Genomic DNA, 17802 nt, shown 5'->3' on the forward strand with positions numbered 1-17802 from the left:
GTTATATGCAAATCACATGGAAAGACAGTCAGAATCTTTTCTCAGATGGTCCAAGTCAAGAATATTTGTCTAGTTGCCTTGAGTCTGTATTATACCTAAAAGAGGCCACACACTTCTGATATTTCGCCTACTTAATTTCTTCCAGAATTAAATTGCTGTCAGAAGAGGTTCCAGCTTTTTGCAGTTCACTATTCATTTTGGAGTTATCCATGCATGCATGCTTACAAAAGTTAAATTATTTTCAAAGATAGAATAATTTTTCTACCTCAATTGAATTCAGAATAAGAGCCAGAACATGATAATTTCATCCAAGAATCAAAATCTTTATCTTCAAATGATTTGTAATATGGACTTATATAACAGCCAAGTGACAAAAACACTTGTAATTACTTCAGATATTGAGAATAGTGATTTTATGAACTGTAGACTTCACTCAGTAAAGTCATGTATCTCTGTCACAGACACACATCCCAAATATTATTAATATCTGTTAAAATTATAGCAGTTATACTTAAAGATTAATCGAAAGCAGTGTACTTTTTAAAAAGATAATACCTATAATCAAACATCAAAGCCAATCTTGGTTTTCTATTAAAGACCAACATCTGGGACGTCTGGGTGGCTCAGTGGTTGAGCGTCTGCCTTTGGCTCCAGATGTGATCCTGGGGTCCCGGGATCGAGTCCTGCATCAGGCTCCCCCGCATGGGGCCTGCTTCTCCCTCTGCCTGCGTCTCTGCCTCTCTCTCTCTCCGTGTGTCTCTCATGAATGGATGAATGAAATCTTAAAAACAAACAAACAAACAAACAAAACTTTTATTCAATCAGTGAGTTTACTCTCTTCGGAAATCACTGTATTATGGAACTCAGGAAAAAACAGAACACACCAAGATGTTGCTTGGTTTGCTAAACTGTAACATCTTGTGCCAGCCTAGGCTATTTTATGGTTTTTCAAAAACAGGTTGAAAAAAGGGGACGTAGGGATCCCTGGGTGGCGCAGCGGTTTGGCGCCTGCCTTTGGCCCAGGGCGCGATCCTGGAGACCCGGGATCGAATCCCACGTCGGGCTCCCGGTGCATGGAGCCTGCTTCTCCCTCTGCCTGTGTCTCTGCCTCTCTCTCTCTCTCTCTCTCTCTCTCTGTGTGACTATCATAAATAAATTAAAAAAAAAATTAAAAAAAAAAAGGGGAGGTACTGATAATTCCATGTTACGCATTCTGACTTTACTGGTTGGCAGTGAGAATTCTCTTTCCTGACAGAGAAGAGGAAGATGTTAACTCTCACAGTCATTCAGGATTCTCATGGGAGGTAAAAGGGAATTAGCCCCCCAACCGGAGAGAGAATAAAGAGCTAGCGCTGAGGTGGAAAGGCCCAGGGAGGAGATTAGAGACAGGGCCCTTCTGCCTCCTCTGGGAGCTCCCTGGTGGACTCCTGCCAAGTGTTGCCATAAGCCACTGTCTGCTAAGGTGCAGCTTTTGCAACCACAAAGGACACCAGGAGCAACCCAAAAGATATGTCCTGGGGGAGACCTTGCACTCGGTCCTCAATGTTCTTGCTCCCCTTGAAGATCTTGTCTGTCTCCTCATCATTGGCTATGCCCTTGGGAGAACCTGCTCTAAATGCTGATCATTGGCTCCTGACTCACCATGCCCAGCATCTCACTTCCTCAGCTTGATCATTGGTCAAAAGATGTTGGTCAGCCTGGGACTTCCTTCCCCAACCACAGTCCCCAGCCCCGGGCTGGGGCACAGCACCTTCCCTGTTGAACTCAATGTGAGGAGGTTCACTGTATTGGGGCCGGAAGAAGACACAGAAAGAAGCTCACTGAACTCACCTGAGAATTCCCCTAGAATTGTGTTGGGAGCAGCTGGAAGGGCTGGTGTAATTACAAGGCAATCGAGTGTATAGCATGTTCTCTAATAACCAGAGATCATACAGTAAAAGGTGAGAGAAAAGTAAAATTTGGCAACTCAAGCTTGTTCTGATTTGAATCTCTTTGACAAAGAAACTGTATGATGTTTTCTTATGACAGCCATCATGTTCCCACCCACTCATTTCACCCATCCTCTAATGGCCTCCCTTCCGGACAACTCTTAGCTTCCAACACTTACCTTGTTGCTCTTACCCTGATTCTCCCACCTATCAATCAGTGAATCCATTTACATGCCCTTGAACCCGTTCACTGTTACATCAGGCACCATGGTTTCTGCGGGGTGTCTCTGTGTGTGTAGGCATGTAGAACATGCATTTCAGTAGGTGAACAGGTTCTTTGGTCAACCTGCGTAGCTATATTATCACATGGTGTACTGTGTAGGTGCATGCACCTCTACTGTGTGGATGGTTGAATTCTGATGGTGGTTGAAAACCAACCATCTTTATATACAAAGTACAGACTGTAGGTTTGTAGGTGTGTATATACCAAGAGGTAGGTAACACTTGCCTTTATCTGGGTATCTGTGTTTAGGTACCTGGGTTGTGTTTATGCATGTATAAGTCTACAACTGCATACATCTGCATGCATGTCTCAAGGCACAGCCAATGGCTTCCCATAAAGGAAGCTGTCTCCGAATCTTCCTGCCTAGCTATGTCACCTTCTAATTTTGGTGGGGGAATCCCAGGGGAAGGGATTTCTATTATGGTTAAAATATATGTAACATAACATTTACCATTTCAATCGATTTTAAGTGTACAATTGAGTGGCATTAATTACATTCACACCATCAGACAAATAATCACCACTTCCTATTCCCTCCATTTTTCACCCAAACAGAAACTCTGTGACCATTAATCAATAACTCCCTTCTCTCAACCCTGATAACTTCTAATCTATTTTCTGTCTCTTTGAATTTGCTTATTCTAGATATTTCATATTCTTACATAAAATGGACAATTATATAATTTTTGTGCCTGGCTTATGTTACTTAGCATAATGTTTTCTTTTTTTTTCGAGGCAAAAACATTTATTCACTTTTGTGTTGCACAAGGGTAAGAACCACATTATCTAGATTCACTTTAGGTAACAATAATTTAAAAGTAAATAAATGGATGTGTTTATGAACTTGGATGCTTATGTGTGGATTTGGAGGTTTTTCACTATCTAATTCTCTACTCTCTGAAATGAATCTTAAATAATTGGGGTACCTACAAAAGTAGCTTACATTTAAGACCAAAGAATAATGAAATGAATAGTGTCTGTATTTCACAAATAAGGTTATTCAAATGGACATGTAGCTGAGTTAATGATTACTTGAAGATATGAGGGTGTCACATATGAAAGTCTTTATGAGTGTGTGTGTGTGTGTGTGTGTGTGTGTGTTAGATGAGATGGCTGAATGTCACCGTTTTGGAAATGAATTTAGCCCATTAGAGCTTTCCATGCTGAGAACAGATGATCTTCTACTAGACTTTATCTCCTAAAGAAGTTTTTTTCATTATAGAATTATGTCCACTTAGAGAAAAAAATGGAGAAAAGAGAAAAGATATAAGAACTATGTCTTTGTTAATAAACTAAGGCATTCCTTGATATGTGTGTGTGTGTGTGTATGTGTGTGTGTGTGTTTTCTTAAAAAAAAGAACTTCTTATTAGCTCTTTGGCTCTCTGCTGAGATAAGGGTCAATCAGCCTGGAACAATGTTTAGTCTTGCTTTATTCTGGCCCTTTTCCATAGTTGGTCAGACCCTCTGTTACTCTCTTACCTCTCCTGATATAAGATCCTCCAAGGACCTCCCAAAGATGGTCAATAGTCATGGATCTGAGAATTGTCTCTGAGTCAATGGTGCAAGACCAACAATTCTCTGGCTCTGGAATTTGGGAGCTGTGGAAGAGAATTGTTAGTGCCTACTCAATAGCCTTTTCCTTATTAATAGCTCCCCAATTTTGTTGTGGGCAATAAGGTACTTAGGAAAAACAAACAGAAAGCTCCAAATGAACAAAAACTACATTTCCCATTTTTCCTTGCAGCTAGAGATTATCACTCACCCAGCTCTGAATTAGGCATAAGCAAAAGTTTTTGGATGGGGCTTTCAGTAAAGATCTTTAAAATGAAGTTGGCAGCTAACAAATGCCTTTTGCCCTGTGTACTCTGTCCTTCTTCCTGGCTGGATTCTAGAAGCAATGTTAGAAGCCCTCTTAAAACTATGGCAGCCATAAGAGAAAGGTTAAGATGTCACAGAGGTATAAAGACGGATATCACTCTGCTGCTGCCCCAATGCTCACTACCATCTACCTCTTTTTACACAAGAAAAACCCCTAATTTGTTTAAGCCATTGGCCTTGGAGTCTCCTCAACCAGTGGCCCAACTGAATTCTCACTGATACAGAAGCTTCAAGATGAAATAATTTGAGCCAATGGACTTCTACATATCTTGTTGGTAAATTATATTTAGGGTAAATATTATAAAGGAATTCTAGGTGGCCAACATAACAGTGGTGGTATAAATCTGAATCTCCCACCTTACTCCCTCACAGAAAACACAACGAACTGGCAGCCCCGGTGGCTCAGTGGTTTAGCGCCTGCCTTCAGCCCAGGGCCTGATCCTGGAGACCTGGGATTGAGTCCCATGTCTGGCTCCCTGCATGGAGCCTGCTTCTCCCTCTGCCTGTGTCTCTGCCTCTCTCTCTCTGTCTCTCATGAATAAATAAATAAAATCTTACAAAAAAAAAAAAAGAAAACACAAAGAACAAGATCAAATAACACTATATAATGCCCATGTCTTCCCAATAACTAGAAAACATAGAATGTCTAAATTTCAAATTAACTGTAAATAGAAAAACAAACACTGAACCCCAGCAAGCTGCCCCCACATTCCTGATGCAAGTCCCTCTCAGAAAAACAAGTTTTGAGAAAAACTGTACAGAATATAGAAAAGGGGAGCTAGTGGTGGACTTAAGATTGATCTAAAACCACCACCCGAAAGAGGAAGTCCACCCTAATTCTGAAAATACTGAAAAAACGTGCTGGTAGATCAGAACACTTACAACAGGAAAGGTACTTAGCCACGTGTGTGAGGTGCAAGGAGGCAGTCTTGGGAAGATAAAGTTTTGGGCAGAGGGGTGAAAATACCATAGAGGTGACTCTCAGAAATTATGCACAATAAGTGGAAAAGACGTGAGGGGCAAATTTAGGAACATATCAGATCCTCTAGCCCTCTAAAATGGAAATTAATTAATTAATTAATTAATTGAAGGAAGCATAATCTCTTTTCCTATCATTCCTCTTCCATAAAATAATTAATTAATCATTAAAAAGAAAAAAGAAAATCATACTTTACTACACTGACAGAAGAGGGCACTCTTGATCCAGAAATCTTGCAACCACCCCACACCATTCAGCCCTGTCCATGGAAATGCAGATCAGTCTTCATCCAAGCAAAATCATTAAAATAAAAATAAAAATAAAAGGAATCTAAAAAACAAATAAACTAAATAAATAAAGGAATCCAAACAATTCAACTCATTAAAAACTCCTCTTGCAAATAATGGCAAAGTGGGAGAAAACTCACCAACTGTCCAAACTGAATTATATATCCTCAAGCAAGCATTTGGGAATATGAGAAATGTCTTGAATCATGAATTCAAAAACTATGTACAGGAACAGACAAAAATCCAGGAAGAAATGAGATGAGAGTTGACTGAACTCAGGAAAGAAACAGAATAAGCATTACACTGTGTTACCTATATGATTTGAGAATACTAAGATATTTTATATATGTACATACATATACATCCATCCTTCAGGGTACATTCTGGTGATTTCTCCACTGTTTAGCTTTTCAGAATTCATCCTGGTTGGGCATGACCTTTGAGACATGCAATAAATTGTGTCTGCTATTATTGCTGTTATCATCATTATTGGCAATTGATTGCTTAAGAACAGCAGGGGAGGGGAGGGAACCCTCAGAAATATGTCCAGGGCAAAATTGTAGAGTTTATCATACTCTAGTGCCCACAGAGGCCTAGGCTTGACTTTACGGATGAGAAGACTGAGATTTAGGGAGGTTTTCAGAGTGGCCCGAAGCCGTTAGTGACAGGGCAATGGAAAAAGCCTTCCTTTCCTCCTCTCTCCTCTTTTCTTCCTCTTGCTTCAGAAGAAAAAAAGGACTGCCTCCTCTCTGAATCCACCTTCCAACACCCTCCAGATGCTAGGACCTCATCCTTTAAAGCAGGATCTCTCTTTTATATTCACTTTCTCCTTTTCCTCTGACCCATCACCCCAAACTGAAGCTAAGTTGGCTAAGCATCCAACTCCTGATTTTGGCTCGGGTCATGATCTCAGGGTCACGGGATTGAGCCCTGCGTTGTCCTCTGTGCTCAGCACAGAGTTTGCTTGAGAGTCTCTCTCTCTCTCCCTCTCCCATAGCCCCTCCCCTGCTCATGCACACACACTCTCTCTCTAAAATAAATAAAAATAAAATCTTTAAAACTTCCAAAGGTGAACAATACTAGCTGTCAGTTCTTCCCCCTACTCACTCCTAAAACTCTTACTCTCTGTTTCTCGCCTCATTCTCTCTGAAAACTATCTTGTTCAACAACCGTTAGCTACTCTCTTTTAGACACTCTTATTCTCTGCCTTCTTGGATCCACAATCTTCTTTCTCTAGGCAATTCTACAACTAGTCGTTCTCCTTTTCTGGCTTGTCTTCCTCTTACATGTAAGCATTACCGAAGGTTCTCCACTACCTTCTTTTTCTGCCCTCATAGCTACAAATTGCAAGTAAACCTTTCCAGGCTCATCAACTTCTTGGGTGCCTTTCCCAAGTGACCTACTAGACATCATCCCTGGGTTCCAGGAGGTACCTGGAGCTCAACGTGTCTGAATCTAAATTTTGTACCTTCTTCAATTCTGGACCTCCTCCCAATCTCCAATCCAGCCTCAAGTGGCTCATATCATCCTTTCCTCTATCCTCTGCACTAAACCATTCACAAATTCAACTAAAAACACTGAATATTTAGTACATGCAGGCACTGGTTATAGGCCTGGGGCTAGAAAGTGAATAAACACACTTTCTACAATTGTGCTTAAAAACTCAGTGAAAACCTGTCCAATGAGCATATACAACTTTCCTTCCATCCTCACTGTCATCCTTTTCACCTCCATTGTCACCCTTCAAGATCAAATTAGCATCACCTCTTTCCTACACTAATAAATCAGCCCCTCTGAAACCCAGCCTTGGTTGAGTTGAGTTGATCTCTGTACTCCTTGTACATTTTTTTAGTTTAACATATCTAGTCCTGTTTCGATGTTTCCCTCTAGATGGAATGCTCCCCTTGATCTCTCCATGATATGCCTTATCTGTCTTTTAAGCCCCATTTCAAATTCCAGGCACTCTTTGATGCTTTCCCTGACTTCCTGAGATGGGGTTATCTTCCTCTAAACTCATGCGGACTTGCTCTCTGTACCAGCCAGGACTCTTGCCCGAGCTGCTTGCCTCACAAATTATGATTAGAAGCAGAAACCTGCCTTATGTGATAGGAACGTACATCAGGATTGAGCCCTGATCAACTGAGTGATCAACTTCAAGAGCAATTATTCCACCATTACTTTATTTATATGATTTTTTTTTTTCTGGAGATTTGACTACTACCAGAGAAGCTGAATGTGGTAGGGTCACTTTTGTCTAGTGCCTCAAAGGAAATAATGTGGGACTTCAAGAAAGTCACATGAGTTCTCTGGACCTCAGTTTTATTATCTAGAAAATGGAAAGCCTGTACTAGATGATTTTCAGTGCTCTTTCAGATCTAATATTCTATAATTAAGGCTTTGAGGGGATTTGACTGGGGGAACAGTCTGTTGATAGACTAATCCAACATCTATTCCCAGCCCCTCTCCTTTTCTTATCTTCTCTATAGAAGTTGGAAAAGCCAGATGTCCTCTTTACCAGCCTTCCTTGCAGTTAGTAACGGCTATGTAACCTAGTTCTGGCCAATGAGTCATAAGCAGAACTCTAGTATGGGGAAATCTAAGAAGCCATTTGCTTTTCGAAGGAAAGAAGTGACATCACTCCTGTGGTAGGCAGAGTTCTCAGATGGCCTCTGGTGTGCACGCCCTGTAGGATCCCCTCCCTTGAGTATGGGTAGAACCTCCATGATTATGTTACTAATCGGTTGACTTTGAGTCAATCAAAAAAGATTATCCTAGTGGGCCTACCTAATCAGGCAAACTTTTCAAAAGAGATCATTTCATGCTGGCCTCTTAAAAGAAAGCAGCCAGCCATGTTTTGAACCACTGCGGAGCATTCTCTAGCAGGTGAGAGCCTCAGCCCGAGGAACTGAATTCTACCAACTATCAGTGAGCTTCAGAGAGGACCCTGGGCCTCCGAATGACAGGCCCCAGCTGACATCTTGACTGCAGTCTGGTGACTCCTTGAGCAGAGAATTCAATTAACCACTGACCAGACTCTTGACCCATAGAAACTGTGAGATAACAAATTTGTGTTAAGTTCCTATGTTTGTGGTAATTTGTAACACAACAAAAGAAAACTAATACAACTCCTTTCCACTTAATCTCAAAGCTGAGCACTTAAAAACCATCTCGTTATCATAAAGGAAAAGTCAAATACATCACAGAATCTCTGGCCTAGACCTCTTGCCTGTCTATACCATGGTCACTAGCTGCTTTTCTCCAAACCTTTTTTATACCAGAAAAAGAAATGTCTACTTGTATAAGCCAATACAAGTTACCAAGGCATTTTTTTTTTACTTGCATTTGAAATCATTTCCAACTAATACAGCAAACTTATGAAAGTAGCATGACCAAATTTTTATTGGTTACATAACCAATAAAAATTGGCAAACATTTATAAGGACTCTATAATGTTATGGATAGAAACACACACATACACCAGAAATTAAAAAAAAACAACAACTTTGCTCTCAGTAGGCTCATAATTTAGTGTTGGAGGAGGGGGTGGTGAGGAACAGTAAGAGGGGGTGGACAGAGAAATCTGGGTACAATTAAAATATGGAGTGATTTAGGTGAGTTAGGCTATGATAAGTGTAAGAAGGTATTTGGAAAGCTCAAACAAGGGATACCTAGGATAGACTTTAGGGCTGGCCTGGGAGGGAAGCCCTGGATCTGGAGGTTCAGAACATGGAGCAGAACTACGAGGGGTGAGTGCATGTCCCTCAGGAGGGAAATCCTAGGAGTAGAGATCAGTCGGTCAAATAATCGACAGCTACCAAGTACCTGGTGTGAGGCTGGGGAATGTGCCAGATGCTCTAGGCAAATAGAGACATGGAGCACATGGTGCTGGCCCCAGGTCAGTGTAACCATACCTCATTCCCTGATGGAGCAGCATGAGAGCCCTCCCTTGTCCAAGGAAATGGAAATGACACCTGATACTGCATCCCGGCGTCTGCTCCTCAGGTTAGTGCCTTTGGCAGCTGCCCCAGATCTAACCACATCCAGAGAGCAGCTTACCCTCGGAAGAAACGGGGACAAGTTTCTTCAGGAATGTGTTGTGTACAGAGAATTCAAGAAAATAGATATGGGTTTGACAGGGAAGACAAGCCCTCCAGCTTTCGAAGTAGAATCTTGGAGGTGTTCAGGCTTCATCAAACCACATCATCTCTCCTCTCAACTTATGCTTCTTACAGCTTAGGATTTTGCTTGGAAATTAGACAGCCCCTATAAATATCCTTTAAATAAGTAAAAGAATATGTCAAAATAATAAAATGTGAATTCTGAAATAGGGCCTAGAGAAAAACACTGGAGGTAAAAAGACTTAAGGCAGATACCGTTGTAGGAAGCTGAGAAGAGCAACAAAACAAATCTTATTTCATCCTTGACCTGTTTTCATCATGTTTGAGGAGCAAAGATGATTTGGAATGTTAAAATAAGAGGTAACTCAGGGGCAAGGGGAACTATGTGTTTTTATCTGGGAGGACATCCAGTCAAGCCTCCCCTGGTTTTCTCAGGATGCTGAGGAAGCTTCCTGTGTGGCAGCAGGTAAGGAGTTTGCCTGGGGCCTAGAGGTTTGATTTTTTTTTTCAATTTTTTAAAATATCAGATTGACTGAGGTTTAATATATATAAAAATATATTGTATATACATATGTAATATATAATACAATAAGATTCATCCTTTTTGTGTGTATGTACTGTTTGATGATATTTGACAAATGTGTACCGTAATGTAATCCACCATGAAGAAGACAGAGGACATTACCATCACCCCACAAAGCTCCCTCCTGCACCTTTGTAGTCAGCTACCCCTATCATAACCTCCAACCCTACAAATATGGAATTAATTTCTATCCATATAGTTTCGTCTTTTCCAGAATGTCTTATAAATGGAATCATACAGTGTATGGCCTTGTATATCTGGCTTCTTGCACTTAGCATAATGTAAGGCCAATCTTTAAAAGCTTTAATGTTGTCTGCCAAGGTCATCTTTCCTTGTGATTTAAGACTAAGTGCGTAAGCATCAATGTGCACACTTGCCTTAACAAATTCACTGGACTGTAGGTAGGCCCTGAATCAAACCTGCAGAATACTAAGCTGTTTCTCTTTGTTATCTATTTGGATGTGTGTCAAGCTACACTTTTACAGTGCAAACACTATGGTGGCAGTGAATTTATACACTAATGTTGCTCTACTTATTAGCATTTAGAAACACATAATTGCATGTTAATCAGTCAAGAGCATGTATAGGCCTATACTATTGGCCTCAAGGAACTTGCAAAGATAATTAAAAAGATAGCATATAACTGAATCTACAGAATTTTATTGCTGAAAGTGTTAGGGATCATCTAGTCAGAGCACCACAGAATTTCACAGGTGGCAGTGACCTTTAAGGTCTCCCAGACCCATCCATCGTCTCAGATTTGAATTTCCTCCAGGGCAGCAAAGTCTAAGAGCAGTCAAATAATGCAAATGTGTGAAACTAAGAGTAGAAAGTATGGGGCTTAAGAAGAAGGCATGGTAGGAGCTGTGGTCATTCAAATTCAATGTAAAAAATCAACACTGAAAAACCAATCACTATACATCTCTCTGCTTGAGTCAGTCCTTGGGTTGTCATATTGCAGTCTCTTCTCTACCATAGCTTCTCAAATTTTTAGCTAGTGTAACCTAGTGAGATCCTGACATATTCTCATTCTTACCAGTTCGTTGTGTGCCAGCCTGGCTTTCAACTGCCAGTCTAGCACCAGGTAGGCAGAAAGTGGCAGAGGACTAATGGTTTCCTGGAGTAGTTTTCAACCTCAACTGATGGAAATTTGTGTATGAATATCCCAGCTCTCAGTTTGTTGGAAGGATAAATGAGGTGAGTATTTTACACTAGCCTCCAGAATTTCCAAGTGCAATTAGAGTTCCTGTTTCTACATTGGACTCTTGTGTGAACAGTATATCCTTCACTTCCAGCATCCTTTCCTTGTCTTACATCCATATTTCCTGTCACTCTTTCCTGGGAATACCCACTGGATAAGCTACTCATGTGGATCCTCATCTTAGGGTCTACTTCTATAAGAAAATCTCAAGTTAATGTAGCCAGTAAATACTCAAACACCTCCAGAGATGAGGGACTCACTGCATCCCCAGACCCTTGAGACTGTCTTGGGAAATCTCTGACCCACAGAAATATCTTCTCCTTACAAAAGTAAACTGTCTTTCTACGACTGGCTAATGGTTCATTCATGGGACGAGAAATATTCCTCTTTAGAAAAAAACCATTCGACCCAATTCTTAAATTGTTTAATTATTCTTGAATATATTCTACATTTCACTCATTTATCTATGAAATAAAAATTGTTAATTGTTATACAAAACCAGGAGTAAGAATCTGGAGTGAAAAATGCCCAGGAGGGGGAAGGTTGGAAGATGATAATGGACTTTCCTTATTACATGAGATGGAAACTAGATCCATAGTTAGTTAAATGTTAAAGGAATCCAGAAGACTGGAGAACATGAGATCCTTTGTTTACATGGATAGCACATGTATTAGATATAACTTATGGTCTTAGTTTTTCACTTGGGGAAGGGTCATGAAAAATGTGCTATGTCTTCATGTTCACCCTGACAGTTCTCAGGCACTGAAATTCGTTTCCCAGTCAAATGTCTGTTTGTTCCCATATGTAGTACCTAGTAGGGCATCGAACACTTGGTAAAGGTGCTTGTGTGGCATTAAGTTCTCACCTTCCTTCCAAGAGGAATCTTTTGGGTTTAAAAGGTAGGTTTTGAATTGTCTGTTAGCATCTCCCTATTCCTTCCCACCTTAAGAGAGAAAGGAAGAGCTTCAGGAGAGCAAGGAGCTAGGTGAAATGGGGTGCAATAGACTTCAGTGCCCTGATGAACATCCCTTCTGACATTCTGTTTTTGAAATAAAATACTTCCTGAAGAGTTCAATGTATCAGTTTCCAAAGCTTGAGAGTACTTTGAGGACATACATGGCCATGTTTTCACAATCGATTTCTAGGATACACTGAAAGGACTGATCACTTGTTAATATGCTTTTTCTTATACAAGACTATTCTGTGAATATGCACTCCTGAGTGTTTATGAATAGTTTTTCTTTGAAATTTTTCAAGGAGAGATAAACAAGTAATTACTGAATTCAAGGCTACACCTATTCCTCCCACTTCTCCATCTGATATAATTACAATAAGTCTGGGTTGCGCATATCTGAACATTTTCTGGGTTTGATTGTCAAGCAATCAAACAGCATTTCTCGCCCCCATTCAGACCCATAATTTAGAAGCTTCTCTACAGTGACACTTGGTGCGGTTTAATTATAATGCTCTTCAATCCAGAAAGCTATTTAAAGGACGATGGAAGCTGTGCATTTTCAGTCCTTTCTCTTAAAAACGATTCAGAAATGTATGTGTAGCTAATCCCAAATTGAAATTTGATACTCGTGTTGTGCATGACTTTGAGCAGCACTGCTTTTTCCTTTATGGAACGGCTGATATTTTAAAATACATGTTCCTTTCCACGAAGGAGTACCCCGCACAGTTATATCATTTTGAAACTTCTTCACCACAACAACTAGAAGCAAGCATGTAAAATTTCAAATTAATCTTCTGCATTCTGTTTTCAGCAAATACTTTTTCATTTCAAAATGAAATTCTCAAGCCCCAAATGGGTAGGTGTTTTAATTCAGCATTAAAATAAAGAACTGCTTTTTCTGGACATATTCTCTTCCCTTCCCTGGCAGTTACTGGTACCAACTTGCTCTTAATTATCTCCCATTCAATGCTAGTCATAACTACCCGCCTACTTCACACTCGGTCAGGCCCGCCCACAGTACTCACCCCAGCCCCCTCCAGCTGAATCATCTTCTTCCACCCACGTCCTTTCCCACTGCCATTTCCTTTCTCACTTCAGTGCTCTTTTCAGAGGGACATTCTTGCTTTTCCAAAGCTTTTTTTCTTCATTCTATGTTATGTCCCCATTATATTCTAGAAAACCGCAACTTGAAGGGACTTTTCTTCCCATCATTGAAGACAAATCATGCTTACTACATCATAGAATCAATGCTTATTAGCTACCCATTAATTCTTGCGCACCTTAGAGAAAAGGAGGGTTTGACATTCATTACCTCTAACATACAAAAGATAAAACAGACAGTTTGGGAAGTGTCTACCTTCGCAGAGACAAAGGAAATCTCAGGCCTGGGCAATTTAAGCAGTCAGCCTACATTTGACATTCCAGTTTTCAATACTCAACTCTCACTGATTTTTTTTTTTTTTTTGATTCTACACTAAAGTCCTTTCAAATCATTAACTCTCAAGTCTCCATTTTTTTGTTAGGCATAAATGCTGACTGAATGGCTTCTACAAAGTGTGGGAACCTGGAGGCACAAGGATTTGATACCTTGAAGGTATCCAAGCTCTGACCAAATGACAGAAACTTTGTGCTTATACTAGCCCAGACCATGAAAGCACAATTAAATGTTTCATCTGCATGCATTACCTACTTAGGAATCTCAACATTTTTTAGGAGGTATCCATGCATGAAGATAAATCCTGGGTATGTACAAGGACAAGTCACTTGCCATTATCTCACAAAGGTTCCTAACACAGATCCTGCAGTGACCCAACAAGCAAAGGGAGAAAAGAGGAAGCCAAGATCAAACGCTCAGTGATGGCCTCATCAGGGGGTCCCTATTCATTAAGCAGTTTACAGTTAAAAGAGATACCCTTGGCCCAACTCTTCATTGAAAAATGAGCTTCAAAGGCCTGACTTGTCCAAAGACATTAGGGAATTCGTTCAAAAAAAAAAATTAGAAATAGGACCCAAGAATTGCCACTGACAAAAGGAAATCTGTCTCTGGAGAGCCTGGCACAGTGCCTTTCCCTTTTATCATTTCACCAAATCCTCACAATTACCCCACAGAAAGGCATCATTATCCCCATTTGACAGATAAAAAACCGAGAGTCAAGAAGGTAATTATCCCAAGTTCACATGCACACCGGGTGCCACTTCATTGCCCAAGCTCACAGCTTGTGTGTGCTCACCTGGGAGAGCCAGGCAGTGACCTGAGCTCCTCACCGTCCTCTGCGTGAAGTCTCACAGCCCTTCCTGCACTGTTATTCATGTGTTGATAACGTTATTATCTCTGTCTCCATAACTGAGAGCATGGAATTTTAGCCTTCTTTTGTGCCTTTTCTGCTATTTTGTTGTTGTCATTATTTTTTATTTCCTTTGTCTCTTTAGACATAAAGACCATTCCAAAAAACAGATGGCAAACGGGTCCTTTCACGTGTTATTGCCTGGAGTCCAACTGCCAGTGTGTTTTAGGAGACAAGAAAGTAATCCTGCTCTTAAAACCCTTAGCATTTTCCCCTAAGGACTGAATGGAAAGTCTTTTTCTTTTTTTTAGAGATTCATTCATTTATTTGAGAGAGAGAGAGTGGGGGAGGGGGCCGAGGGAGAGCCAGAGAATCCTCAAGCAGACTCCACACTCAGCATGGAGCCCAACATGGGGCTTGATCCCATGACCCTGAGATCATGACCTGAGCTAAAATCAGGAGTCAGCTGCTTAACCGACGGAGTCTCCCAGGAACCTCAATGAACGGAAAGTATTTATGAAGGAAGATGGATGAGGAATCAAAGATGGCAGCCCTGCCAGTGGGAAATGAACTGGGAGGAGGTGCTTAAGATTTTGGTTCTTACTCTAGGTTTGATTGGGTGGGAAAACCAAAATGAGGAGAAATGTGCTTTTATTATTTTAATTTATCTGCAGTCACACACAGTGGAATTCTAACTCAGAAAATAAAGGAATCTACATTTAAATAAAGTTCTGAGTTGTGTCACTAACAACCTCTGCATCAAAAACTAGGTAGGGAAAATGAAGAGATACAGATAATAAAAACAATAACATTTTCATTTGTAGTTTCTTTGAATATTTGTGAAAAGACCTTCCAAATCACAATAATATATGTTAGATGTGCACACAGTAACCTGGTACTCACTTTATTCAGTCATCCCCCTCTGTCTGTGAACCTTCTCGATGCCCCACCCAGATGCCTTGAACACATTCCCCTTCTCAGCTCTATGAGCTCATGCCTTTCCAATTGTTCAATCATCCCTAAAATTATTACCTCTCAAGATGTTTTTTTGTACTAACAGAAGTGTGGTGGTGACTTCCTTTGGACTATCTGTTGAAACAACCTTTTATTCACTGTAAAATGAAAGTCTAGATTAGATTATCATTAAGGTGTCTTCCAGGTCTTAAATTTTATGTGTTTCTAGTGTAATAATGTATTAGATCAACTAGCACGTATTGAGCACCTACTAAATGTCAGGCTCTGTACCAGAAATTGGGGGATTCAGGATGTGGTCCATCAACCACCTTATTCTCTGGCAAGGGAGAGGAGATCGGAAATGACTACTTACCACTCAATATTAAAAATGATAAAATCAAGGTATGTGCACAGGGATCCAGCGGCTAATTCTGTCTGGATGGTTGGTTAAGTAAAACACAGAGGAGATGGCATCTGAGCTGAACCTTGAGAAATGAGTTAATAGGTCCAGACAAGAAGGAAGGAACAGCTTGGGCGATAGAAACATGTGAATATCTGGGTAGAGCAAAGGGAGCGTAGGTGAGCATACTTGGGGGGCAGGAGGACAAAGACCATATGCTCTGAGAAGTCAGTTATCCAGTATATTAGTAATTTAGGGCTGCCCTACAAAATACTACAGACGGAGTGGCTTAAATAACAAAAATTTATTTTCTCATAGTTCTGGAGGCTGGAAGTCCAACATCAAGGTGTTGGCAGGTCTGGTTTCTCCCCAGGCCTTTCTCCCTGGCTTGCACGCACCCACCTTCTTGCTGCATCCTCTCATAACTTTCTTCTGTGTGTGCACCCCTATTGTTTCTTCCTTTCTTTCTTTTAGAGAGCACAAGTGGGGAGAGGAGCAGAGGGAGAGGGAGAGGGAGAGGAAGCATCTCAAGCACACTCCATACTGAGTGCGGAGCCTCATGCAGGGCTCGATCTCAAGACCCCAAGATCATAACCTGAGCCGAAATTAAGAGTCAGGTGCTTATCCAACTGAGCCACCTAGGCACCCCTCTTCCTTTTCTTAAAGAACTCCAGTAGGAATGGAATTAGAACTCTACCCTTATGACCTCATTTAGCCTTAATTACCTCCTTAAAGGCCCTAACTCCAAATAGTCACACTGGGGGTTAGGGCTTCAATGTACAAATTTGGGAGGGAGCACGATTCAGTCCATAATGTCCAACCACCTGCACTATAGGCATATCTCATTTTATTGCACTTTGCTTTCTTGTGTTTTGCAGATAATTCCTTTTTTTTTTTTTTTTTTTATGATTTGACGGTTTTCCAGGTACCCTGATTGTGCAAATCTATTGGTACCATTTTCCCAGCAGCTCTTGCTTACTTCATTGGTACTTCTTCCAATAGTTCAAATATTTTCATTATTATGATATGTATTTGTTATAGTGACCTGTGATCGGTGATTATGACTTGTTGAAAGCTCAGATGATAGTATTGTTTAGCAATAAAGTCTTTTTAAATTAAGGTATGCACACTGTTTTTTTAGACATAATGATATTGGACACCTAACAGACTAAAATATAGTTTAAATATACTTTTATATATACTGAGAAACCAAAAAAATTAATTTGACTTGCTTTATTGCAGGGGTCTGGAACCAAACCCACAATATCTCTGAGGTATGCCTGTATTTAGAAAATGGTGTTGGCAGGTCTGGTTTCTCCCCAGGCCTTTCTCCCCGGCTCACAGACAGCTGCCTTCTTGCTGCATCCTCCCATGGCCTCATAGCAGCCAGGTAGCTGACCTGACCAGCTACTTCAGGTCACTGTACTAAAACTCAGCCACCCCATTCATAAGAGAGCCCTTAGGCTTCACCCAAATGACTGCATATTCTGATTTTACATTTAATTTTTAAAAGATGGTTTTCTGTTTTGCTACTTTAGAACTGAAACTGTACACTAATTATGTGGGAATCCTAGAGGGAGAAGATACTGTTGATAGCAGTAACAAGTGGTTGCTGACAGACTGTGTTTTCCAAAGATGGGGTCTCTCCCATCCCTCATGTTCTCTTCCCGTGTAACCTTGCCATGGCCCCAACAAGAAGTGGAGTCTAAGTCTCGTCCCCTTGAATCTGGGGCTGACCTTAGGACTCACTTGTTACTAATACAACGGCACTGCATGATTTCTGAGGCCATGAGATAAGGCCATGAAACTTGCACTTGTTCCTCTTGGAACACTCGCCTCCTGGGAGCCCCTCCTTGGGACTTCCCTCTCAGAACGCCATCACTAGGCTGTGCACAGCGCAAGCCATGTGAAGAGGCCCTGTGTAGGTGTTCCGGTCAATGATCCCAGTTC

The 17802-nt window shown here is 40.8% G+C and overlaps 1 long non-coding RNA gene across 1 annotated transcript; it reads right to left on the reverse strand.

The window, feature by feature from the left end:
• Nucleotides 1–722: 722 nt before the first annotated feature.
• LOC111094400 lies at nucleotides 723–15452 on the reverse strand. Its single transcript, XR_005384935.1, has 4 exons — nucleotides 15402–15452; nucleotides 3692–3810; nucleotides 1642–1782; nucleotides 723–781 (listed from the first exon to the last, which is right to left on the reverse strand). It is a non-coding gene; the product is annotated as an uncharacterized LOC111094400 (long non-coding RNA).
• Between the last annotated feature and the right edge of the window lie 2350 nt (nucleotides 15453–17802).

This window comes from Canis lupus, chromosome 37, assembly GCF_011100685.1.
Source record: "Canis lupus familiaris isolate Mischka breed German Shepherd chromosome 37, alternate assembly UU_Cfam_GSD_1.0, whole genome shotgun sequence".
Lineage (NCBI taxonomy): Eukaryota > Metazoa > Chordata > Mammalia > Carnivora > Canidae > Canis > Canis lupus.